The 27,933-nt window shown below is 46.7% G+C and overlaps 1 protein-coding gene and 1 long non-coding RNA gene across 2 annotated transcripts in view; one reads left to right on the top strand and one right to left on the bottom strand.

Annotated features, from left to right (window-relative positions):
* Positions 1-27,933, bottom strand: part of LOC144603883 (uncharacterized) — a 148,863-nt gene that overhangs the window by 74,465 nt on the left and 46,465 nt on the right. The window lies entirely within an intron of this gene.
* Positions 1-27,933, top strand: part of LOC144603882 (heparan sulfate glucosamine 3-O-sulfotransferase 6-like) — a 110,656-nt gene that overhangs the window by 78,707 nt on the left and 4,016 nt on the right. The gene's annotated exons all lie outside the window — the stretch shown is intronic.

Here is a 27,933-nt window from a genome sequence, read left to right as displayed (position 1 = left end):
CATAGATGTTATTGATCATAAGAATGTTTGGATTAGATTATGAAGTATGATGATTGGCAGATGAATTTATATTGCTGCAAATTGCTTTACCACTTTTTAATGATGCTGTCAGTGTTGTGGATCAGAGTCATGTTGAAAGTTGTGTAACCATTAAGAATCTGAGGCGCACAGACCAATGTGGTTAGGTTAAAGATAGACACAAAAGTGTTGGAGTAACTCAGCGAGTCTGGAGAAAACGGATGGGTGACGTTTCAGGTCGGGACCCTTCCTCATTTCTTTTCCAGAGATGCTGCCTGACCCACCGAGTATAGACTCGCGACCACAGACTCTACGACCACGTTTTAACCCAGACCCGCTACCACAACTTCAAGTAGCCCTTGCTTTCCCTCTCTCTCCATCCCCTCCCCCTTCCCAGTTCTCCGACCAGTCTTACTGTCTCCTACCATATTTTATCTCTGTTCGGCCCACTCCCCTGACATCAGTCTGAAGAAGGGTCTCGACCCGAAACGTCACCCATTCCTTCTCTCCAGAGATGTTGCCTGACCCGCAGAGTTACTCCAGCACTTTGTGTTTTTCGCTCTCGGCTGAGTGTAAACCAGCAACTGCAGTTCCTTCTTTCCACAATACTGTTAGGTTTCCCTGAGCGGTGATCTGCTGAATCTGACATCGATTCCACACTGGATTTATTTTGAAAACTTAAGTGTGCAGATTTACTGCTGCAATCTGAATGCCGGTGTGATGGAAGTAGAAACTCATCTCTATTGATTAGTTGTGGGTTCCAGTATTTTTGTCAGCATAACCGACAGGTGTGATTACTTTGAGTCAACTCTTAAGGGAACATTCCACAATGCAAGTATCAGATGCTGAGCAGTGATGCACATATATGTGTGTATGTGTATATATATTCACACTATTATATATACATATATGCACACACTATATTATATATAGTGGTACACACACACACACACTGAACTTTTTTGTCATTTATTATAGTGTTTGCAGAGTACTATGTTTACATATCGGTTGTGCTGCTGAAAGCATGAATTTTATTGTTCCGTTTCAGGACACATGGCAATAAAACACTCTTGACTCCTTAAAAAAAACTATTTGAGAAATTCAATTTCTAGGACACAGTACATATCTATGGATGGAAAATGAGCCGATTGAAGAGACATTGCAGCCACAGGTTCAAGGTCCCAGCATGAACGCAGATTCTGAAAGTTTAGGCCGATATCTGTGAGATTTACCGTACCAACAAATAGTGGTTTTGGAATGTCACCTAATAATGTTCTGAGCTTTAGTGCCAGTCCTTTTCGGGAGATTGTGAATTTTTACGGGAATAGTGGCTCTTCAATATGCATTGCAAAAATTGCAGGGTATAAATGACCCGGCAGGCGCCATTGAGAGCTTCCTCAGCAGCTGCATCACTGTGTGGTTCGGAAGCTGCACAGCCTCCAGCCGTAAGACCCTGCAGCGCATAGTGAACACTGCTGAGAGGATCACTGGCGCTTCACTCCCAACACTCCTGGTCCTTTACACCACCCGCCTCACCCGCAAAGCATTGAGCATTGTGGGTGACCCCATCCCACCCCTCCAACAGCCTCTTCACCCTCCTGCCTTCAGGGAGAAGGTTTCGCAGCCTGAGGTCGAGCACCACCCGACTAAAGAACAGTTTTTTCCACCAGGCTGTCAGGATGCTGAACTCTCTCCCCTCCTTCCCTCCTCCCTCCCCTGCCCCCATTGGACCTGGACTTTAACACCCCACACACACGCACATCCAGCACCAGACATTTTTTTTTAATGCTGCTATGGACAAGCTTTGCACTACTGTTCATTATTTTTTATTGTAATATATTCATCTTCATCTTTTTTTCATTGAAGTGACTATATTTTATATTGATTGTTGTTTGCTGTGCCTTTTTAATTTTAACTTAATTTAATGCACTTTATTCCTCGGGATTGTGGGAAACGGTATTTCGATTTTCTGTCTGTGTAAACTAACTGGAAATTGACAATAAAGTTGACTTTGACTTTGACTTTGACTTTGACGAAGGCTCGAGATTCCTGCTTCCTGCAGGCAACGGTACTTTCACAGAGATTTTCACGCAACAGCAACCGTGCACATTTAAAACTTGCCAAGCGATTTCAGTGTAGAAAAGGTTAAATAAATGACCGGAGGAAAAATAAAATCAGACAATTAACTATTCAGCTGCAGTGATATTTCTGGGCAAATAATACTTTTGAAACTGGGGACTGGAGGAGAAATGATTTAGACAATAGACAATAGACAATAAGTGCAGGAGGAGGCCATTCGGCCCTTCGAGCCAGCACCGCCATTCAATGTGATCATGGCTGATCATTCTCAATCAGTACCCCGTTCCTGCCTTCTTCCCATACCCCCTGACTCCGCTATCCTTAAGAGCTCTGAAGACTCTGAACCATTGTGATTCCCTACACCAATAAGTCGAAGATGTTAAGTTGTTGAGTACATTTAAGTTCATAAGTTCTTAAGTGATAGGAGCAGAATTATTCTGAGTTCCGAGGCCGACTTTGCGGGCCGATATCTTTGCGGGAGGAAACCGAAGATCTCGGAGAAAACCGGTGAGAACATACAAGCTTCTTGTAGAGTCATTGGGTCATACAGTGTGGAACCAGGCCCATCGGCCCAACGTGTCCACACCTGCCAACATGTCCCATCTACACTAGTCCCACCTGCCTGCGTTTGGTCCATATCCCTCTAAACCTGTCCTATCCATGTGCACGTCTAAATGTTTCTTAAACGTTGCGACAGTCCCTGCCTCAACTACCTCCTCCGGCAGCTGGTTCCATCCACCCACCACCCTTTGTGTGGAAAAGTTACCCCTCAGGTTCCTATTAATTCTTTCCCCCGTCACCTTAAACCAATGACCTCTGGTTCTTGATTCCCCAACTCTGGGTAAGAGACTTTGTACGTCTACCCGATCTATTCCTCATGGTTTTATACACCTCTATAAGATCACTCCTCATCCCCCTGTGCTCCAAGGAAGACTCCTAGCCTGCTCAACCTCTCCCTCTAACTCAGGCCCTCGAGTCCTGGCAACATCGCCGTAAATCTACTCTGCACCCTTTTACCGTCGTTACTTTTTTGCCTATATCTCTCTAGATGACTGCCTATATCTCTCATTTCCCTTTCCTCTGACTCTCAGTCTGAAGAAGGGTCTCGACCCGAAACGTCACCTATTCCTTCTCTCCAGAGATGCTGCCTGTCCCGCTGAGTTACTCAAGCCAGCGTTTTGCGTCCATCTTCAGTTTAAACCAAATTTGCTTCCTTCACTTCTCTGCACCCTTTCTAGCTGTGGTTTCCTGCAGTTTTGAAAAATAACCAAGTCAGAACTCGTACTGTTATAAAGATCGAGAGATAACTATATTTCGGATGCACTGTCTTAAAAAAGAAAAAGGACAACAAGTTCATTGGGCAGGGAATAATATTGCCTACTGTAACTTTGATTCATTCAACCCAGTGAGGTCCTTCTGCAAAAGAGTTCAAAGCACGAACAAAAAAAAATACAATCTTTTGGAATTTTCTGCAACTCCAGTCTGGTAACTCCTACAAAATATTATCAGACTGACATCATTTACGCTAAGATGGTTTCTCCATTTTTACTTACTTCGATGTCACTTATGATGGGGATGGATAGTCACGATGAGCCGTGAATTTCAACTATGTCAGATTACTTCATGTCAAAGCCATTTTTTAAAGATCTCTTCCTATCGTCCCCTCATTTCCCTCCACTCATCCTTCCTATCTGCATTTGGCATTTTCCAGAGACGAGTCTCAAACTCCCACAGCTGAAATATTTTGTTCAGTTCAGAGATACAGAGTGGAAACAGGCCCCTCGGCCCACCGAGTCCTTGCCGAACAACGATCACCAGTGCGCTACAAAGCAGACAAAAATATTCTGCACTCTTTGCTTTCCCTATTTATCTATTTACCTGAAGGGTAACATTTTTGCACAAATGGTGGTGGGTGTATGGAACGAGCTGCCGGAGGAGGTAGTTGAGGAATGTACTATTGCAACTTTCAAGAAACAGTTATACAGTTCTATCCGACGCACTAGGGACAATTTACTGAAGACAATTAACCTACAAACCAGCACATCTTTGGAGTGTGGGAGGAAACTGGAGCACTGCCTGTATTTGGCCCATATCCCTCCAAACCTGTCCCATCCATGCACCTGTATAACTGTTTCTTGAAAGTTGCAATAGTACATTCCTCAACTACCTCCTCCGGCAGCTCGTTCCATACACACCACCACCGTTTGTGCAAAAATGTTACCCTTCAGGTAAATAGATAAATAGGGAAAGCAAAGAGTGCAGAATATTTTTGTCTGCTTTGTAGCGCACCAGTTCCAGAGACAAAGTCCAATGTCCGCAATGGGGTAGAGGTGAGACAGTACTCTAGCTCATGGAAGGAACATTCAGAAGGCCAATAACAGAGGGGAAGAAGCTGTTCCTCAGTCTGGTGGTGTTCGCTTTTGAGCTTCTGTATCCTCTGTCAGACAGGAGCGGGGAGAGCGAGGAATGACAGGGACAAGGGGTGTGGCAGGGACAAGTCTTTGATTATTTGATTGTCCGAAGAAGGGTCTCGACCCGAAACGTCACCCCATTCCTTCTCTCCAGAGATGCTGCCTGACCCGCTGAGTTACTCCGGCATTTTGTGTCTACCTTCGATTTAAACCAGCATCTGCAGTTCTTTCCTACGGTCTTTGATTACGTGGCAGCGTGGTGTAGATGGAGTCAGCGGCGGGATATTTTTCATTTACTATTGCCGGGGTGGGGGGGTTAAACTAGTTCAGGGGAGTTGGACATTTACACAGGCTGAATGTGGGAGGTTCATAAATAATTAGATGTTAAAATAACGTTTTTGGATAGGCAATTAATGGATTAGCATTTGCAAAGTAACAAATGAGGCCATTAATCCGGCATTTGCGTGTGTATAGTGTGCCTGGAGAAGGAATGTACACTTTGACAAAATGACCTTTTATTGTGCACTAACACAGCACAGCAAAGAGACGGGTTGTGTGTGAGTTACTTGCACAGGGAGGCCTGTCATGTCACAAAGTGGTTGCATGATCCCATTGACAAAATTACCGGTCTCTCTCCTAGTTTAGGCAGGAGAAGACAAAAAGTGCTGGAGGAACACAGCGGGTCAGGCAGCATCTCTGGGGGACATGGATAGGTGACGTTTCGGGTCGGGACCCTTCTTCAGACTCCAGTTTAGTTTAATTTTCTTTGGTTTGGTTTAGTTTCGTTTAGTTTAGAGATACAGCACGAGAACAGGCCCTTCGGCCCACCGAGTCCGCGCCGACCAGCGATCACCCCGGACGCTAACACTATCCTACACACACCAGGGACGATTTACAATTCTTACCGAAGCCAATTGACCTACAGAGCTGTACAACTTTGGACTGTGGGGGGAAACCGGAGCACCCGGAGAAAATCCACGCAGTCACAGGGAGAACGTACAAACTCCATACAGGTAGCACCAGTGGTCAGGATCGAACCTGTGTCTCTGGCGCTGTAAGGCAGCAACTCCACCGCTGAGCCATCGTGCCGCCCCTAATGCAGAGTGATATTTGTGTGATGGAACCCACTATTGAATAAAGATAGTGGTGAAAAGAAAACCTTTACATGGCAGGCAGTTGGAATGAAAGACCTGGAAAATTCATTTCCCCCAGTTATTAATAAAAGCTTCAATGGGATTTCCGAAGCCCAAAAAAGTCCCGACCGAAACGTCACCTATCCCCTTTTTAAAAAAAAAGTACCATGTGTGGCTGTCCCTGGGAGAAGTAATCTTCATGGTTAGTGTGGTGTGAAGTGTCGTAGTAAGAGCTGGCAGAGGGTCTTGTGAAGGTTGCTAAGTCAGGCCTGGGGACAGCAGGGATGGTTCATGAGAGGCATCATGCCGATATTGGCCGGCTCTATATTCATTAAACACCCAAGGCTCTTTTATCCAATATCTTCCCTGTGAAATGGTTTTAATCATTTAGAGTTCAGACTTCAGACTAGAGATGCAGCACGGAAACGGGCCGTACAGCCCACCGAGTCCACGCCGACCTGCGATCAGTCCGTACTCTAGCTGTACTCCACACACGAGGGACAATTTACAATGTTTTTAAACCAAAGCCAGTTAACCCACAAACCTATACGTCTTTGGAGTGTGGGAGTAAACCGGAGCACCCGGAGGAAACCCACGCGGTCATAGGGATGACTCCGTACAGACAGCACCCGTAGTCAGATTGAATGGTAACAGAAACTACGGTGGGAAGAAGCGTATGCCTGAAATCTGAATGGGACAGCATCCTATCCTGAGGAGAAGTGCTCGTTTGATTCGCCCATTCAATGAATAATATTTTATTTACAGTTTAGTTTAGTTTAGTTTAGTGATACAGCGCGGAAACAGGACCTTGGGTGCTGTCTGTACGGAGTTTGCACGTTCTCCCTGTGACCATGTGGGTTTGCTACGGGTGCTCCGGTTTCCTCCCACATCCCAAAGACGTGCGGGTGTGTAGGTTAATGGGCCCTCTGTAAAATTGCCCCGAGTGTGAAGTGGGATAAATAGTGTGACCGGGTGATCAAGGTCTGCGTGGACTCAGTGGGCCGAAGGGCCTGTTTCCATGCTGCATCTCTAAACCAAACCAAACTAAAGTCAGCCATTTCCGATTTGACCAACTCCAGTTCTGTAGGGAAGGTAGTAAACCGATCTGCCTCAGAAACACAAAGATCGACACAAAGTGCCGGTATCTCAAAATGCTGGAGTAACTCAGCGGGTCAGGCAGCATCTAGGAGAGAAGGAACGGGTGACGTTTCGGGTCGAGACCCTTCTTCAAACTGACTGACTTCAGTCAGCCATTCCCATCTCTCCTTGATGCTGCCTGACCTGCTGAGTTACCCCAGCATTTTGTGATACCTTCGATTTGTACCAGCATCTGCAGTTATTTTCCGACACAAAGTGCTGGAGTAACTCAGCAGGTCGGGCAGCATCTCAGGAGGTAAAGGATGGGTGATGTTTCGGCTCGGAACCCTTCTTCAAACTGACAAAGGCTTATTCTGAAGAAGGGTCCCGACCCGAGCTAGATAGAGCTCTTAAGGATAGCGGAGTCAGGGGGTATGGGGAGAAGGCAGGAACGGGGTACTGATTGAGAATGATCAGCCATGATCACATTGAATGGCGGTGCTGGCTCGAAGGGCCGAATGGCCTACTCCTGCACCTATTGTCTATTGTCTATTGTAGGGACATAGGGATTGGCTGTGGTTTTGAACCGTCAGATTGGTTAACGATGTCACGCGGTGGGCCAACGCGGGAGAGAGAGTAGTCTAGTGTTGAACTCCGTCCAGTAAGGACGTATTCGTTGGTTGTCTATAGTTGTGAGTATTGCGTTTGTTACGGGGTTTTTGCCTATGCAAATAAACTCCGTCTTCAACACTCACCCGCTTCTGGACTCGCCACACTATTGTCTATTGAAACATCACCTATTCCTTTTCCTCTTGAGATGCTGCCCGACCCGCTGAGTTGCTCCAGCACTTTGTGTCTATCTTTGGGTATAAACCAGCATCTGCAATTCTTTGTTTCTGCATGTCTCTGAAACACTTCTGACATTAATTTACGCTAAGCATCAGGAAATGATATCAGAAGGCAATTTAAGGCAGATGCTGGTGTCCGAGACATTTCACAATACCGAATTGTGCAGCTCAAGGTGACAGTTGTTTTCTTTCTTTTCATACATTTCGAAGTCCTCTTTCGTCAAGGTGTTAGCTTCTTTGTGTGAAGACGAGAGTCGGTGTCAATGGTCAGAAAGTGTTTTACTTTTTATTTGGGAGGAAAGAACTGGAATTCTCCTGGCATGCTGCTTTCTGGAGTCCTGCCAACTTAGTTGCTGATAAAGAGGAACAGCGCTGAAAATGCCTACGTCAGCAGCAGTGATAGCGTACGTTGCTATCGAAGATTGTTCATTGAAAGTACTGGAACGAGAGCTCTGGGAGACCACCGTTGATGAAGCTGATGCCTCTGGTTTTTAAAATATTGTATCGCCTGCCAGGATTTAGTGTTTAGTTTAGTTTAGTTTACAGATACAGCGCGGAAACAGACCCTTTGGCCCACCGAGTCCTCGTCGACCAGCGATCCCCGCACACTGACACTGTCTGACACACACACTAGGGACAATTAAAAATGCTACCAAGCCAATGAGCCTACAAACCTGAACGTCTTTGGGGCGTGGGAGGAAACCCGAGCACCCCGGAGAAAACCCATGCGGGTCATAGAAACATAGAAACATAGAAAATAGGTGCAGGAGTAGGCCATTCGGCCCTTCGAGCCTGCACCGCCATTCAATATGATCATGGCTGATCATCCAGCTCAGTAACCTGTACCTGCCTTCTCTCCATACCCACTGATCCCTTTAGCCACAAGGGCTACATCTAACTCCCTCTTAAATATAGCCAATGAACTGGCCTCAACTACCTTCTGTGGCAGAGAATTCCACAGACTCACCACTCTCTGTGTGAAGAAATGTTTTCTCATCTCGGTCCTAAAAGACTTCCCCCTTATCCTTAAGCTGTGACCACTGGTTCTGGACTTCCCCAACATCGGGAACAATCTTCCCGCATCTAGCCTCTCCAACCCCTTAAGAATTTTATATGTTTCAATAAGATCCCCCCTCAGTCTTCTAAATTCCAGCGAGAACGTAGAACGTACATTCACAGGTAGAACGTACAAACTCCGCACAGACAGCACCCGTGGTCAGGATGGAATCCGGGTCTCTGGCCCTGTAAGGCAGCAACTCTACCGCTGCGCCACCGTGGCAATGGGAGATACAAGGAACTGCAGACGCTGGAATCTTGAGCAAAGCACCAAGTGCTGGAGGAACTCAGCGGTTCAGGCTCCATCCGTTTCAGGTTGGAACCCCTCCGGATCGGTCTGAAGAAGGGTCCTAACCCGAGACGTTGCCTGTCCATTCCCTCCACGGATGCCGCCTGACCCGTTGAGTTCGTCCAGCTGCCAACATCTCCTGCGTTGTAATATCTGTATCTTCCAGGACAATGGTGCGGCTGGTAGAACTGCTGCCTCACAGTGCTCGAGACCAGGGTTCCATCCTGACCTCTTATGCTGTCTGTGGGGAGTTTGCACGTTCACTCTGTGACCGCGTGCAGACACTCCGATTTCCTCTCACATCCCAAAGACGTACGGGTTTGTCGGTTAATTGGCCTCTGTAAATTCCCCCCTCGTGTGTAGAGAGTGGATGAGAAAATGGGATAACATCGAACCAGTGCGAATGGGTGATCGATGGTCGATGTGGACTGGATGGGCCTGGTTCCAGGAATGATTGGGTTGGCACATGATGAGCGTTTGACAGCACCCGGCCTCTACTCGCTGGAGTTTAGAAGGTTGAGGGGGATCTTCATTGAAACTCACAGAATAATGAAAGGCATAGATAGAATGGACCTGGAGAGGATGTTTCCACTGGTGGGAGAGTCTAGGACCAGAGGTCACAGCCTCGGAATTAAAGGGCGCTCTTATAGAAAGGAGGTGAGGAGGAACCTCTTTAGTCAGAGTGTAGTTAATGTGTGGAACTCATTGCCACAGAGGGCTGTGGAGGCCAAGTCAGTGGATATTTTTAAGGCAGAGATAGGCAAATTCTTGATTAGAACGGGTGTCAAGTGTTATGGGGAGAAGGCAGGAAAATGGGATGAGGAGGCAGAGATCGGCAATGATTGAATGGTGGAATGGACTCGATGGGCCGAATGGCCTAATTCTACTCCTATAAATTGTGAACGTGCGACCTGTTTCCTTGCTGTATTTCTAAACTAAACTAGTCCCTTCCCTGAATGCACTAGCTTTCACAAGATTCTCCATGGTTACTACAGTGGAGAAGTGTTCATTTAAGACCTCGCCCATCTCGCGTTGCTCAACATATGGACAATATCCAAACATTCAGAGTTATGAAGCAGACACGTTCAAATCCTACGACCCACCTGGGAAAGTCACATTCAGTTAATTAAGCGACGCAGAAGATTGAACAATGCTGGTCTCAGAAATGGTGAATATAAAACAATCGGATTGTTGTAAACACACATTTCTTTAATAAAGATCTTCAGAGGAAGGAATCTTCTTCTCGTCCCACATCTGGTTTAGATGTGACTGGGCCCATAACAGTTCATTTTGAAGTGACCCATTAAGCACTTTAGCTGTGTCAAAATTACCGCGCTGAAACTAAATACGTACTAAATCGGATGGAGACACAAGAGACTGCAGATGCTGGAATCTCGAGCAAAAGACAAACTGCTGGAGCAGCTCAGAGGGTCAAGAATAACATTGGCCCTATCCAACATTGACTGTGGACAAAACTTTCCAAGACCAGAGTCCCAGGTTCGATCCTGACCTCAGGTGCTGTTTATACATTTTGGTTCGGGACCTCTCATCTATATGTTGGGCTTCAGTCTGCAGTCTGAAGAAGGGTCCTGACCCGAAACATCATCCATTCTTATTTTCTCCAGACATGCTGTCTCACCCGCTGAGTAGCTCCTGCATTTTGTATCTATCTTTGTTACAAATCAGCATCTGCACTTCCTTGTTTCTACATTTTGTCTGCCCATTTTAACCTACTGAGGAATTAATTTGCTTTTGGCTTCAGGCCTAAAACACTAAAATTAAACTTTCCATCCTTGCACTATTTAGTTTATTTTACTTTAGAGATATGGCGCGGAAACAGGCCCTTCGGCCCACCAAGTCCACGCCGACCAGCGATCCCCGCACACTAACACTATCCTACACACACACTAGGGACAATTTACATTCATACCAAGCCAGTTAACCTACAAACCTGTACGTCTTTGGAGTGTGGGAGGAAACCGAAGATCTCGGAGAAAACCCATGCAGGTGACGGGAAGAACGTACAAACTCCGTACAGACAGCACCCGTAGTCGGGATCGAACCCGGGTCTCTGGCGCTGTAAGTGCTGTAATGCTGCAACTCTACTGCTGCGCCACCCTGCCACCCCACGTCAAAACTCAAATCCACTTCAAATCTCAAGTGGGCTCACCGCCCACTCTGCAGCTTACTGAAGCTGTTCAGGCTTCCCTGATCTATAAGGAGACATTTCACAAAAGGCATGTTTGTAGCATTGAGGGCCACACACCCCTGAAGTGAAAAACAATGAATGATTTCATATATGCTCCCAGACAGTCATCTCAGGCTGACTTGTTGACTTTGGATGAGTTGCAGAGTCCCTGGGCTGTTTCTTCAGTGAGCTCAAGCTCTTGAACTATGTTAACTTTGGATGCAATTTTGTGTTTTGATGTCAGCCTTTGGACAAAATCTGGCGTAAATGCTCATCTGTGTATTCGACGTGCCTTGAAACAAAATCTTGGGAATGAGATTGCATGTTATATTTTCATTACACAGAAGAATACATTTGGAATTGATTTATTAAGTATGACGATTGTATTAATGCTCTTTTGAAATTTGTTTTAAGGAATCTTGGAGTTGTGTCCTAATCTCTTGGCCACTATTTTTGGCCACCATTTTAGCCACCATTTGGCCACCATTTGGCCACCATTTTAGCTCAGATTAGTATAAAGGGCCTCATAGATTTATTCCTTTTTGACATTCATAGTTTGTGTCCACGCTTAGCTCTTATGGCTTAGGTAACTCTGTTTCTCTTTGATGCTGCTGGACCAGTAATGTTTACAGTATTGCAGTGTCCTCGTGAATAGGAAAGATTTAGAGGGACAGGTGCCAAATACTGGCAGGACCAAGAACTATTGTGAGCAATTTTGGGCCCCATATCTGAGGAAGGATGTGCTGGGTCCAGACAGGGTCCAGAGGATGTTTACAAGAATGATCCCAGGAATGAGTGGGTTAACCTATGGTAAGCTTTTGTCGGCACTGGGCATCTGCTCGCTGGCGATTAGAAGGATGAGGGGGCATCTCATTGAAACTTACAGAATAGTGAAAGGCTTGGATAGAGTGGATGTAGAGAGGATGTTTCCACTAGTGGGAGAGTCTAGGACCAGAGGCCATAGCCTCAGAATTAAAGAACATTCCTTTAGGAAGATGAGGAGGAATTTCTTTAGGCAGAGGGTGGTGAATCTGTGGAATTCATTGCCACAGGCTGTGAAGGCCGTCAATGGATATTTTTGAGGCTGAGATGGATAGATTCTTGATTAGTACAGGTGTCAGGGTTTATGGGGAGAAGGCAGGAGAATGAGGTTAGGAGGGAAAGATAGATCAAGCAATGATTAAATGGTGGAGTAGTCTTGATGGGCCGAATGGCCTAATTCTGCTCCTATCACTTATGAACTTATGAATCAGCCAAAGATATAGGATCGTATGAGAGGAGAGAGATATTTTTTCTCAGACTGGTTGTGACTGATATGCAGACTGCGTATTGTGCTGCTAATTAGATACAAACTATAGGATCAGAATGACATCATTCGGCCTATCGAGTCTACTCCGCCATTCAATCAGGGCTGATCTATCTTTTCCTCTTAACCCTATTCTCCTGCCTTCTCCACATGACAAGTTTTAGTTTAGAGATACAGCGAGGAAACAGGCCCTTCGGCCCACCGAGTCCGTGCTGACCTGCGCATTAACACTATCCTGCACACACTGGGGACAATTTACACACACACCAAGCCAATTCACCTACACGCCTGTACGTCTTTGGTAGGTGGGAGGAAACCGAAGGTCTTGGAGAAAGCCCACGCAGGTGTACATACTCCGTACAGACAGCACCCGTGGTCGGGATTGAACCCGGGTCTCTGGCGCTGTAAGCGCTATAAGGCAGCAACTCTACCACTGTGTAACCGTGCCTTTAAAGGTTAAGATTGAGAATGATCAGCAATGATCACATTGAATGGCGGTGCTGGCTCGAAGGGCCGAATGGCCTCCTCCTGCACCTATTGTCTATTGTCTAGTGTCTAAGATAGCTAAAAAAATATTTTTTATTTTGCTGTTGACAAATGAACATTTTTTTCCCCTAACAGAGATGATGACATGATTGAGAATTGAACGTGACAAGATAAGGCAGTCTAATCAATACTCACAGTTTGAATTGTACTCTAGCATAAGCACCCATGTGATGATCCTGCAATGCTGGACTGTGCAAAACCCCCTATTCCATCCATTACTTGCCATTATTTGATACTGACCAAAATGAAAAAATGTTGCAGGAAAAAAATATAGATCAGTTTAGTTCAGTTCAGTTTATTGTCTCGAGTACCGAGGTACAGTAAAAACCAGTCAGTGGAAAGACAATACATGATTACAATCGAGCTGTCCACAGTGTACAGATACGTGATCTTTAATCGGACTTTTCTGGACTTCGTCTTGCACTGAACGTTATTCCCTTTACCCTGTATCTGTGGGCAGCTTGATTGTAATCACATATCGCCTTTTTCACTGACTTGATAACCTACAACCTGTATGTCTTTGGAATGCGGGAGGAAATCAGAGCAGGTCACGGGAAGAAGGTACAAACTCTGTACAGACAGCACTCGTAGTCAGGATCGAATCCGGGCCCTCTTGGCAACAACTCTACCTTCTTATTTGAGCATACCTCTACTGAGTCTTTGTTTTAAGTTTTAGTTTTAGAGATGCAGTGCAGAAACAGGCCCTTCGGCCCACCTGGTCCGTGCCGACCAGCGATCCCTGCACACTAGCACTATCCTACACAGTTGGGACAATTCACATTTTTTTAACCAAAGCCAATTAACCTACAAACTAACAGCACCCGTAGTCAGGATCGAACCCAGGTCTCTGGTGCTGTATGGCAGCAACTCTGCCGCTGTACCACCGTGCCGCCCTTGAAGTCCCGAGGCCAGATAGATGTTGTCAGTGTGGCACTGCCACTGTCCGCACTTCCCTTGTAAGCACCAGTGCTGTCCTCTCCATTCAACAGTGCACTTGCATCGATCTGTTTCCGAGATTCCAGGCACTCACGGGGGTCCCCATCATGAAGGCTGCCTTCACACTCATGACATTTCATCAATAACTGAACACGTCCCAGCTGGATTATCAAACTTCATGCAGCTTCCCTCATTAGCTGGTTGAGCAGCCCCGGTGTTTGCTGAGGTGAGTCTTGCTGCTTTATCCATTAAAATCGCCCCCTCACAGTTGGCTTTAGTTTAGTTTAATTTTGTGTCTGCCTCAACTACCTCCTTTTAGGTTAGTTTAGAGATACAGCGCGGAAACAATCCCTTCGTCCCACCGAGTCTGCGCCGACCAGCGATCCCGGCATACTGACACTATCCTACACGCACTAGGGACAATTTACAATTATACCAAGTCAAATAGCCTAACAACCCTGTACGTCTTTGGAGTGTGGGAGGAAACCGGAGCACCTGCGGGAAAACTCACGCAGGTCACGGGGAGAACGTACAAACTCCGTGCAGACAGCAACCGTGATCGGGATGGAACCCTGGGTCTCTGGCGCTGTAAGTCAGCAATTCTACCGATGCGCCACTTTAAAAGCTGCAGGTTTTTGCCGACGTGTTGGCGTTACCCTAGTTGTTGGCATTGAAAGGAATCTGCCTCGGTAACACCACCCCACAACTCGCAGCGCAGTGGTGCAGCGGGTAGAGCCGCTGCCTCACAGCGCCGGAGAACCCGGCTTCAAATGGGTGTCGATGGAAGCATAGTTTGGCGGGTGAATAGATTGCTCCATTCCACATTTAGTGCGTGCAACTTCTAGTGATTTCTGCATCCAGTACCAAAGAAAAAGAAGATCAGTCTGAAGAAGGGTCTCGACCCGAAACGTCACCCATTCCTTCTCTCCCGAGATGCTGCCCGACCTGCTGAGTTACTCCAGCATTTTGTGAATAAATCAAAGAAAATGAAGCAGAAATAGACAATATATCATTGCCAGTGCAGTCCTGAACTCTTCAATCTTCGGGAGAGATGTTATAATGCAAGGTGACAAGTATTTACTTTGATGTACAAGGAAAGACTGCACTGTAAAGACACAAAGAAAATGTCGTAACATAGAAAATACAATAAACACCAGTCTTTCCCTTCACTCATATAAAGTGTACAATGATAATGGAATGGGAACTAATTGGACACTACCATGTACACAACCTGGTCTTCAACCCACCTGGGAGTGTGCAAACAATTCCACCCCTGGAGATATGAGGAAGTTAGAGGTGAGATTTTACATTTTGGATTTGGCCTTCTGGCCACAATTATGTTTTTGGAGCAAGTGGAAGAGTGTAAAATGGGACCACAGGGACTCGGGCTGCTACTCATTGCAGAGACTGACTTGCAGACCTTTGGAAAGCCAAGGAACTGATGGCAGCTGATCCCACTTGGCTCATCCATCCTAACAAGCTCAACGCCTTCCTGCGTCTATCCTTATCATAATCGCTAAACCTCCCCAGTTTGCAGATTTGCCAGACGCCTCTAGTAGTCGAGGGTATTCAACGTTGAAGGAAACACAAACACGTCCACCAAAACAAAACAAGGGATTTCAGAGCACGGAGGATTCATTTAATTTAATCAGAAGAGATGAATCATGAAATCTTGGATCACAATGTATGAGGTATAATAATGATTTCTTGAATTTTTCAAGGAAGCATCCAAAAAGTATGTGACTAGTTTAGTTTAGTTTAGTTTAGTTTAAAGACACAGTTTTAGTTTTGTTTATTGTCACGTGTACCGAAGTACAGTGAAAAAGCTTTTGGTTTGTTGATATCACAAAATCAGCGGGTCAGGCAGCATCTCTGGGTTTGTTGAGAGAGCTGAGGCAGATAACATTGAAATGTTTAAGCAACATTTAAACAGGTCCATGGAGTTTGTACGTTCTCTCCGTGACCTGCGTGGGTTTTCTCTGGTTGCTCCGGTTTCATGACATGCAAGTTTGGAGGTTAATTGGCATTGGTTAAAAAAAATTGTCAATTGTCCCTGGGGTATAATTGTTCCTCCCTGTGATGGAAGGCACAAAAAGTGCAAACCTCTTCCTCCTTATCTTTAGTAAAATAGAAAAACATCTGTGAAGCATTGCTAGTTTCCATTTTAAATAGGCGGTTGGTTAATCAATGTAAAATAAATGATCCAGCATTTCCATTAAAACTCATAAAAAATATAATCAGTCAAAACCATTAAACTCATCTCCCATTAAAAATGTATCTGCGCTTCAATGTGCCACAGCTGTACAGTACAACAGAGCGTCTTGCTATTGAGGGCGTGCAGCATAGGTTTACTATGAGAGAGTTGTGAATCTGTGGAATTCTCTACCTCAGAAGGCAATGGAGGCCAATTCTCTGAATGCATTCAAGAGAGAGCTAGATAGAGCTCTTAAGGATAGCGGAGTCAGGGGGTATGGGGAGAAGGCAGGAACGGGGCACTGATTGAGAATGATCAGCCATGATCACATTGAATGGCGGTGCTGGCTCAAAGGGCCGAATGGCCTCCTCCTGCACCTATTGTCTATTGTCTATTGTCTTAAGCATAAGACATGGCAGTCTCATCTTTTAAAAAAACACTGTAAAATGGTCTCTACAATTAGTCGTGATTAAAACATTTTCACAAAACTTTTCACGAAACATTGACCAAAATATTTCACTGCATCTCAGTACACATGACAATATTAAATCAATAATGAAGCCAATTAATACCAAGAAGTATCTGGATACGTGATCGCTGGTCGGCGCGGACTCAGTTGGGCCGAAGGGTGTGTTTCCGCCCTGTATCTCTAAAGTAAAAATGAAAGCCTGACTATAGAGACTGAGGTATAGGGAAAGATTGGGCAGGCTAGGACTTTATTCCTTGAAGCGCAGAAGGATGAGGCAGAATAAAAAAATCATTGGAAATGATTATTTTTACAAAGGAGCAAAGGCCCTTATATTTTCAACTTTTTTTTTTTTTAATATCAAAAAATACTTTATTCCAGTAATGAATATTTACAAAACATTTTCTTTTCAAAAACTCCATCCGACATTCCCGGAGATTTTACATTCAGTACAGATATTCATTGCCAGATTTACACAGAATCCCTTCCCTTATGTGGAGGGGCGTCTCTCTCCACCACACCCTGCACCCCATGTCCAGCAGCGGAAGGACCCTTGGCGTTGGCTGCACCAAGCTTCAGTGCATCCCTCAGCACGTACTCCTGCAGTCTGCAGCGGGCCAGTCGGCAACATTCACCGAGTTGATGACCTTCCAGCAGCACTCGATGTCAGTCTCTGAATGCGTCCCTGGGAACAGTCCGTAGTTCACAGAGTCCTCTGTGACAGAGCTGCTCGGAATAAATCGTGACAGGGACCCCTGCCAACCTCTCCAGACTCTCTTGGCAAATCCACACTCTGTGAAGAGGTGGGCCACCGTCTCCTCTCCATAGCAGCCGTCCCGAGGGCAACGTGCGCTGGTAGTGAGGTTCCGGCGGTGCAGGAAGGATCTGACTGGGAGGGCTTCCCTCACCGCCAGCCAAGCCAGGTCTTGGTGCTTGTTGGTGAGTTCTGGCGATGAGGCATTTTGCCAGACAAGCTGGGCAGTCTGCTCTGGGAACCATGCCACAGGATCCATGGAGTCATTCCCCTGCAGTGCCTGCAGGACGTTCCATGCTGACCACTGCCCCATGGACTTGTGGTCAAAGGTGTTGGTCCGGAAGAACCTTTCCACGAGCGACAGATGGTTCGGCAATGTCCAGCTGACTGGCACATTGCGTGGCATCTGCGCCAGGCCCATCCTTCGCAACACCGGGGACAGGTAGAACCTCAGCAGGTAGTGGCATTTGGTGCCCACGTGCCTTGGCTCTAAGCTCCGCTTGATGCAGCCACACACGAAGGTGGCCATCAGGATGAGGGCGACGTTGGGCACGTCTTTACCCCCGTTGTCTGCCGACTTGTGCATTGTGGCTCGTCGCACCCGGTCCATCGCCGACCCCCAGATGAAGCGGAAGACGGCCCGGGTGATCCCCGTGGCGTAGGAGGGAGGGACGGGCCACACTTGCGCCAAGTACAGCAGCCCCGAGAGCACCTCACACCTGATGACCAGATTTTTCCCCGTGATGGAGAGGGAGCGCTGCTTCCACAGCTCCAGCTTCTTCCCCACCTTGGCTATCTCCTCCAGCCAATTCTTGTTACATGCCTCAGCCTTCCAACATTGTTAGCTCTCAGAATACAGACTCCTGACATAATTGATTTCTACTGAACCTTCTTGTCAGTCCATGTTTCACACACCTCTAGGCCACAGTGAGACACACAGGTTGCGATTATTGATTCCTACTTAACCACCCCAAGCTGTCTGATAGCAGTAGCATTTATTCCAAGTAGCACGTTTCCAGTTTTTGTAGTAATAACAGGCTTGCTTGTAGAGTCAGTCTGAAGAAGGGTCTCGACCCGAAACGTCACCCATTCCTTCTCTCCTGAGATGCTGCCTGACCTGCTGAGTTACTCCAGCATTTTGTGAATAAATACCTTCGATTTGTACCAGCATCTGCGGTTATTTTCTTATACAGGCTTGTAGGAATCAATTATGTCAGGAGTTTGTGTTCAGAGGGCCAATGAGAGGGATGTTATAGAAACGTATAAAATTGTAAAAGGACTGGACAAGCTCGATGCAGGAAATTTTTTCCCAATGTTGGGGGAGTCCAGAACCAATGGCCACAGTCTAAGAATAAAGGGGAGGCCATTTAAAACTGAGATGACAAAATACTTTTTCACCCAGAGAGTTGTGAATTTGTGGAATTCTCTGCCTGCCAAAGAAGGCAGTCGAGGCCAATTCACTAGATGAATTTAAAAGAGAGTTAGAAAGAACTCTAGGGGCTAGCGGAATCAAGGGATATGGGGTGAAGGCAAGCACGGGTTACTGATTGTGGATGATCAGCCATGATCACAATGAATGGCGGTGCTGGCTCGAAGGGCCGAATGGCCTACTCCTGCACCTATTGTCTATTGTCTAAAAGGAACTCCTAAAGGGGTATCCAGTGCCCACTGGAAACATCTGGAGACTAGCAGACATAATGTCAGGTACAGCTGAATACAGACATAGCAGAAATGAAAAGGAAGAGAAGTGTTTGAACAGTTTAATGTCGCTGCGAGGCTGCTGGGAGAGTGGGGTGGAGCTGGCAGGATTTTGTAGGACTGGTAGTTCTTAGATTGAAGTTTTTGTTCCGTCAGTCCCTCGGGAGACTGGGCAGAATCCGTAATGGATTGAAAGACCCTCTCTAATTCCCAATATCTCGTGTCAGGTGGATTACAAAACGGTATTCTGGTTCTTATGCTCAGAAAGTGTGAAGATCACACAATCGAAGCGCGTGCAGTTTATCAACACAGGCTGGAGATTCTCTCTCTTTGCTCCTCTCACTACATCATATAATTGATCCACGTTTGGCCAGGTGCCACTCAGCAACCAGTGTCCTTTCCCTTTCTGCGTACAGTGGTTCCTTGTTTAATAAATGAAAGTACTCTCTCGGTCTCTGTCTCTCTCCCTCTCTCACCCCTTCACTCTCACTCTCCCTCTCCCTCTCTCCCTCTCTCCCTCTCTCTCTCCCTCTCTTTCCCTCTCTTTCTCTCCCTCTCTCTCTCTCTCCCTCTCTCCCTCTCTTTCCCTTTCTCTCCCTCTCTCACCCCTTCACTCTCCCTCTCCCTCTCTCCCTCTCTCTCCCTCTCTCTTCCTCTCTCTCCCTCCCTCTCTCTCTCTCTCTCTCTCTCTCTCTCTCTCTCTCTCTTATATCTTTCACAAAGACTGAACAATGCGTTCTGAAACATATGAAGACACTGTCAGTCTATTTAAGTCCCATCCCTCTCTGAGAATATCACGGGCTGAAAGTGCCACTGAGACTGAGGAATAATGCCTGGGCAGCGAAGGCTGTTGTGAGCCACTGGTGTCGGTCTCTGATTGTGTGCTGCAACCTTTAACGGATTAGATCGCAGGGGCAGTGAAGCAGAACGGGAGCTGCCACCAATGGTGACAGAGACGAGCTGTGATCCCCAGCAGGTTCATTCATTAGACACTGACCCAGTCGCTGGAAACATAAGCTCGGCCAGACATCGCTGTTGGCATCGGTGAATGTGAACGTGCAGAGAAATCACACGCAGTCCCGAACACTGTCATCTACAAAGGAAGCTCCCGGCCCTTCCACCAGCCTGACCACAGTCGGTCCACGTTTCCACCGTCTAAACTACGAAAGCTTCTTGCTGAAACATTTGTGCTTTAAACTCGTGCTTAAAAGGACGTTCCCTTTAGGAAGGAGATGAGGAGGAATTTCTTTAGTCAGAGGGTGGTGAATCTGTGGAATTCTTTGCCACAGAAGGCTGTGGAGGCCAAGTCAGTGGATATTTTTAAGGCGGAGATAGATAGATTCTTGATTAGTACGGGTGTCAGAGGTTATGGGGAGAAGGCAGGAGATTGGGGCTAGGAGGGAGAGATAGATCAGCCATGATTGAATGGTGGAGTAGACTTGGGAAGAATGGCCTAATTCTGTTCCTATCACGTATGAACCTATGAACTTATAAATAATTATTACCACTTAGTGCATTCTGTTTCTTTTTACTTTCATTTTATATTTAACGAGGATTGGGTGTTGGGAAATGACATTTTCTGTTTCTTGAGACGAGGGTTACAAGCAAGTCGTGAATTAATGGCAGAGTTTAGCTCCAATTATCTATGTCAACGACTGTCTCAACCCCAATCTCAGGAAACACATCCTATTGACATCAACAGGACATTTGTATCCTCCACACCAGTGCTCATCCCAGCTGCCTTGCACCTGAGTGCCAATTTATTGTGCTTCGGTGTGGAATGGGACATTGTTTCATGCAAACCTCGAGGAACTTGGCTGAAATGGTCCAAATTAACGACTGCCAAAGGAGAACGGACACTTCTACGTAGAGTCGCCAACTTTCTCACTCCCAAATAAAGGACAAAGGTGACGTCACCGCCCCGCGCCCCACTTGACCTCACACAGCCAGCGGCCACGTACTCCCACTCCACCAATGGCGGCCGCCCGGGTGGCGGGTTGCTATGCAACCTCCGTTAGGGCCTCCGGGCCCACACTGTCAGGGCCTACAGTGTCCGGTCCTACAGCGGCCCCCGTGCGTACTGCGTCCGGGCCTAATACGGGGCAAACCAATTTAGCCCATTATACGGGATGTCCCGACTAATACGGGACAGTTGGCAACCCTACTTCTACGTGAAAAGAAAAGGCCTTCCATCCAGCTTGTGGTTGATTTTGTGCACTGTTGTTTGTCAGTTGACTATATCGACAATTCGGATGAGAATTGTCTAAGGTTTAAGGTGAGAGGGGAATAATTGAACAGGAACGGGAGGGGCAGGTCTTACACCAGTTTATGGAACAAGCTGCCAGAGGAAGGTAGTTCAATGGTTCAGTGGTGCTTTTATTGGCAGGTGTGTGAAGATCCAAGGATCATAAAATCTTTAGTGATAGGAGTAGAATTAGGCCATTAGGCCCATCAAATCTACTCCGCCATTCAATCGTGGCTGATCTATCTCTCCCTCCTAGCCCCATTCTCCTGCCTCCTAGCCCCATTCTCCTCCCATAACCTCTGACGCCCGTACTAATCAAGAAAAAGTGCTAACACAGTGAGATCCTTTATCTTATGAACAGTCCAGTACATTATGACCACACCCTCGATCCCCGATTAACAAGTGCACAGAAATAGTCTACTGAGCCCGCGTGCAAGAGGAGCCATATTTTGGCTCCCCGTTGTCAAAGTCCGCGCTCGGGTTACTAAGAGCGGTGTCCATTCGAGGCGAGTCCCAGGGTCTTTCTGGGCCCCAGACATCTCCTTCCTTTGATGCCACACCAAGGTGAGGATCAAACCCTGGTCTCTGACGCTGTGAGGCAGCAGCTCTACTATCTGCATCAGTAGCAGCAGCTCTACTATCTGCATCAGTAGCAGCAGCTCTACCAGCTGCATCAATAGCAGCAGCTCTACCATGGATGTAAGTAAGGGTGGACCAACTACGGTTCATGGGGCTGCACAGTGGCGCAGCCGGTAGAGCCGCTGTCTTAACAGCGCCAGAGACCCCAGTTCGATCCTGATCTCGGGTGCTGTCTACGTGGAGTTTGCACGTTCTCCCCGTGACCATATGGGATTTCTCCGGGTGCTCCGGTTTCCTCCCACATCCCAAAGACGTGCGGGTTTGCACTGTTGACGTTGTTGCACTGCATAATTGGCTCTGTAAAGTGCCTCTCGTGTGTAGGGTGTGAACGGGATAACACGGAGCGAGTGGACGGGTGGTTGATGGTCGGCGTGGACTCGTTGGGCCGAAGGGCCAGTTTCCACGCCGTATCTCTAGACCAAGCCAAAAGTACAGCACGGGAACAGGCCCTCTGGCTCACAGTGTCTGTGCTGAACACGATGACAAGATAAACTAATCTCATCTGCCTGCACAAAATTCTTTATGCATATAAATATCAGGCCCGTCAAGAGATTCTTTTCAGCCTCCTTGCTTTATAGTGAGGCTCCACCGGTCAGCAGGGAGATTAAGGTGGTTGCCAATGGCAGGGAATGAGGATTAAAGTGAGGCGAAGAGAGGGTATCGCTGGAGGGAGGAGGCTCAGCATGGAACCAAACTCCATTTCTTACCGACTACTGGGCATAAAATCATTAGTGTGCAGAAAACATTTCGAGGACTCAGTTTTGCCTGAGGAAGAATCAGTGAAGTGATTAGCGTCCACTGCATTTCTTCTTTGGCAAAGCACAAAACAAATAGCCCTTCTTTTGTGAAATCAAAAGTCGCCCCTGAGGAGGGTTGCCAACTGTCCCGCATTAGCCGGGACATCCCGTATTTTTGGGTTAAATTAGTTTGACCGCCCTTGTCCCCGTACTAGTAGGGTTGCCAACTTCCTCACTCCCAAATAAGGGACAAAGGGTGACGTCACCGCCCCGCGCCCCACGCGACCTCACCCAGCCAGCGGCCACGTGCTCCCGCTCCACCAATGGCGGCCTCCCACACTCCAAAGAACGTACATGTTTGTAGGTTAATTGGCTTGGTATAAATGTAAAAAATGTCCCTAGTGGGTATAGGGTAGTGTTAATGTGCGGGGATCGCTGGTCGGCGCGGACCCGGTGGGCCGAAAGGGCCTGTTTCCACGCTGTGTCTCTAAACTAAACTAAATATGAGTCTTGTGCAGGTAGATAAGTGAATGAATGAATGAATGAATGATGCTTTATTATCACATGTGACATACCACAGTGAAATTCTTCGTTTAGAACACCACACACAGAGTATGCAAAGAGTGGCCATGTCTAGGGCATCGACACAGTTACAAACTGTGCTATGTGGTCCCCAATAGTTCCTCTTTGTTCTCGACAACCCCCCCCCCCCCTCCCACGCCGGATCCCTCTTTGTTCTCTCGGCGGCCCCCAGACGGCAGGTCCCTCTCTGCTCTCTCACCCCCCCCAACCCCCCCCCCCCCCCCCCCACGCCAGGTTCCTCTTTGATCTCGCGCATGTCCTCGACCGACCCGCGAGCCTGTCCCGAATGGTCAAGGTATCATGTTCGGCACAGGCATTGTGGGCCAAAGGGCCTGTTCTCGCGCTGTGCTGTTCCACGCTCTTATGTTTTGGAAAAAGTGGGTTTGTGTGAACCGAGAATCGGACATTGAGCTGGGAAGGTCCAGATCTGAGTTAGATGTCAATACTTCTCCCCGCCCCTCCCGTAAACAGTGGAGCTTTCCAAGAGGCTACTGTCCTTACACTCAGTGTACCTTCATTGAACTCCTTCAGGCAAGAGCTCAGTCTGGTTTTGAATGCATGACCAGCCCCTCTTATGAAAGAATACATTGCAGACAGTAGACTGCACGAAAAGAGCGATCTAACAGACTAGTTTTGAACATTGGAATGGTAGGAATGTTCCGGATTATGTGCCCCAAATGAGTCTGGGAATTGCTTCTCTTCTCTTTCCCTGGAGATCATATGGTCCTGGATGAGGTGGGACGTTTGCATGAAGTGACTTATAAGGTATCATAATACTTTCGCTGTGTGTTTTTGTGAATCAAAAGTCCAACATTGGTGGAAGAGAAAGGCCAGTTGGATTTTCTTTTCTTCTAATTCCTCTGTTTTTGTTAATAACTTTTCATTGATGAGCATTTCGTCAATAAGACATTTGGCTCGCACTTCAAAGTTAACGGGTATTTCAAGCATTCACGGATTGCTTTGGAAGTTGAAGTCTTTGAAAGATATTATTCATTGGGCCATATTATGTGCAGGCCTCTTCATTGTTCTGCCTGGCTACACATGTTGTTGTTCAAACTATTTTGCAAAGTATTTGTATATTATCAGCAACGGCCACTAAATTTGGACAGCTGGCAGCAAACCATTGACGGCTTCTTTGTTTAGTTCTAGTTTAGTTAAGAGACACAGCCAGGAAACTGGCCCTTCGGCCCACCGAGTCCATGCCGACCACTGATCAGCCATTCACATTAGTTCTATATTATCCTCATCCACTCCCCACACACAAGGGGTAATATTACAGAGTTGAAGTTTCAGTTTAGTTTAGTGTCACGTGTACCGAGGTACAGTGAAAAGCTTTTGTTGCTTGCTAAACAGTCAACGGGAAGACTATACATGATTCCAATCGAGCCGTCCACAGTGTACAGATACATGATAAAGGGAATAACATTTAGTGTAAGATAAAGTCCAGTAAAGTCTGATTAAAGATAATCTCTATGAGGATCTCTAGAGAGGTAGATGGTAGCTCAGGACTGCTCTCTAGTTGATGATAGTGTTTCATTTGCCAATTAACCTACAAACCCGCAGGTCTTGGGGATGTGTGAGGAGACCGGAGGAAACCCACACGGTCAGAGGGAGAACGTGCAAACTCCACACAGACAGCACCCGAGGTCAGGATCGTATCTGGGTGTCTGGCTGGCACTGCCAACTAGCTCTACCAGCTGTGCCACTGTGCCACTCTGATCTTCTTATTCATAGGTGGAACACAGTTGTTAACAAGACGAACAATTATTGATCAGGACCAAGTGTCCTTTGTGTGGCGTGTGTGTGGCCAAGTGTTTCCCTGCAACCTCCCTGTAGTCTGGCGGTTGGAGGGGCTCCCCTGGTATCGTGTGGTAGAGACTAGACACAAACGGCTGGAGTAACTCAGCGGGACAGGCAACATCTCTGGATAGAAGGAACGGGCGATGTTTCCGGTCAAGACCCTTCTTCTCCAGAGAGGCTGAATTACTCCAGCATTTTGTGTCTGCCTTCAATTTATACCAGCATCTCCTTCATACACGTATGGTAGAGACTTGCAGGTCTTAGCCTTAGTGATGATGAAGAAATAGCAAAGCAGTTTGGGTCATGGAGTCATACGGCGAGGAAACAGGCCCTTCGGCCCGACTTGCCGATGCCGACCAAATCACCCCATCTACACTTGTCCCACCTGCCCACATCCCTCTAAACCTGTCCTAGCCATGTACCTGTCCAAATGTCCCTTAAATGTTGATGATGGTACCTGCATCAACTACCTCTTCCGGCAGTTCGTTCCATCCACCCATTGACATTGTGTAAAAAAGTTACCCCTCGAGTTGGTATTTAGTCTTTCCCGCCTCACCTTAATCCTCTGGTCCTCTGGTTCCCGATTCCGCTACACTGGGCAAAAGACTCTGCGTTTACCCGATCTACTCCTCTCGTGACTTTGTCCCAAGTTGATAGACATCCTGTACACCATGTGTTCTCAGCAGCTGGTTCCACACTTTCACATTACTTTGGCAATGTACAAAATCATGCTGCAAGCCAATAAAAGTAATTTGGAAATGACTCTAATTTGAAAGCTGATTTTCTCCCTTTAAGTAACTGTAAAATTGAGTTCTAATTCTTGATTTTCGAACCACTTTGAGGCCATGGCCAAGATGGCATACCAACACCTCCACTTCAGAAGCCGAAGGTAAATTGGCAAGCCTCCAGTGACTCTCGCCGACTTCTACAGATGAACCAGACAAAGAACCCTATCCAGATGCGTCACAGCTTGATGTGGAAACTGCTCTGCCCAAGAACGCAAGCAAGAATAGACGTGATGTGGAAACCAAGAGCTGTAGACGCTAGTTTGTACCAAAGACAGACACATAGTGCTGGTGTAACTCAGCGTGGCCAGGCAGCACCTCTGAAGAAGGGTCCAGACCTGAAACGTCACCTCTCCATGTTCTACAGAGATGTTGCCTGACCTGCTGGGTTACCCCGCCACTTTGTGTCCATCTTTAGCAAGGCTAGATAGTTGTGAACGCAGCCCAGACTATCAAGCTATCAGCCTCCCCCACCATCGATGTCGTCAAGAGGGGGAGTGCCGGCGTTACTTGAAGTTAGAGAAATCAATATTATTACCAATTATAAATTACTGTAGGGACATAGGGATTGGCTGGGAGAGTTCGAACCCTCGGATTGGCTAGCGATGTCACCAGGTGTGCCAGCGCGGGAGAGATAGTCAGTCTAGCGTTGAACTCCGTTTAGGTAAGACGTTTTGTTGGTTGTCTACAGTTTTGAGTGTTGCGATTGTCACGGAGTTTTTGGACCATGCAATAAACTTCATCTGCAACACCCATCCACTACCAGACTCGCCACATTACCATATTATTAGGCTGCCCAAGCGAAATATGAGATTCTGTTCCTCCAATTTGCGATTAGCCTTACTCTGACAATGGAGGGAGCTGAGGACAGAAAGGTCAGTGTGGGAATGGGAAGGGGAATTAAAGTGTTGAGCAACCGGGAGATCAGGTAGGTCCAGGCGGACTGAGCGAAGGTGTTCAGCGAAATCGTGTTCAGTGATCATCCGTACACTAATTCTAACCTACACACTAGGGTCAATTTACAGAAACCAGTTAACCTACAAACCTGCACGTCTTTGGGATGTGGGAGGAAACCAGAGCTCCTGGAGAAAACCCATGTGGTCACAAGGTGAAAGTGCAAACTCCGTACAGGTCGAGAACCCTTCTTCAGTTTCTTTAACATTGCGAAAGTACTTGCCACATCCAACTCCTCAAATAATTTGATAGGATTAGGAAGATGGAAAGGGAATGAGGAATCAGAAAACTCTTGCTTTTTAGTATTTTTAGTATTTAACTAAATGAACTGAAATTAAAGACTTCAGTGCCCAAAGTAAATGCAGACTATAAATTATACCTTTTGAAAAATGCATAGATGTGTGTATTCCTCCTCAGGAGAAGGGGGAACATAAACTAGAAAGCATTTAAGGGTGCTTGCGATTTTAAATGATTTCTCAGGATTTCTTTTCATTGACCTCGTTTTAAGTAACCGCAATTCAAAGCCACAGCTGAAAATGTTTCTAAACATTGAAGACAGACACAAAATTCTGGAGTAACTTCGGCAGCATCTCTGGAGAGATGGAACGGGTGACGTTTCGGGTCGAGACCCTTCTTCAGACTGAGAGTCAAGGGAGACACGGAGATAAGGAAGTGTGAGGTGTGAAAATGAGACAGCAAAGGGGACGAGGCTCAAGGAAAGTGTAGGACAGATCAATGTTAGCTAGGGGAAGGTAACAATGAAGCACATGGTATAAGAAGATAACTGCAGATGCTGGTACAAATCGAAGGTATTTATTCACAAAATGCTGGAGTAACTCAGCAGGTCAGGCAGCATCTTGGGAGAGAAGGAATGGGTGACGTAGCAGATATGGCTGTGGTAGCGAGTCTGGGAGGCACATGGTATGTTGTAATACTAGTCCACAAAACAGAACATAGAAAGCCTTTGGAATTTTGAAGGTGTCCATTAAAGTATTATTTCATGGACCAGCATGCTGACAGGAGGCAGGATTAATTGAGGCGGCAAAATGAAATGTCATCAGCCACAAGATTTTCACAGCTCACATTCCCCCCCTCTATCTGATGTTGGCAGAAGAGTGACTGGTGTGATGAGCCTGTGACTGATCAACTTAAACCTCAGCAGGATGCACAAAGCAGTGATATGTGCGAGGTG

This window comes from Rhinoraja longicauda, chromosome 21, assembly GCF_053455715.1.
Source record: "Rhinoraja longicauda isolate Sanriku21f chromosome 21, sRhiLon1.1, whole genome shotgun sequence".
Classification (NCBI taxonomy): domain Eukaryota; kingdom Metazoa; phylum Chordata; class Chondrichthyes; order Rajiformes; family Arhynchobatidae; genus Rhinoraja; species Rhinoraja longicauda.
This window is presented reverse-complemented; position numbering and strand designations above follow the sequence as displayed.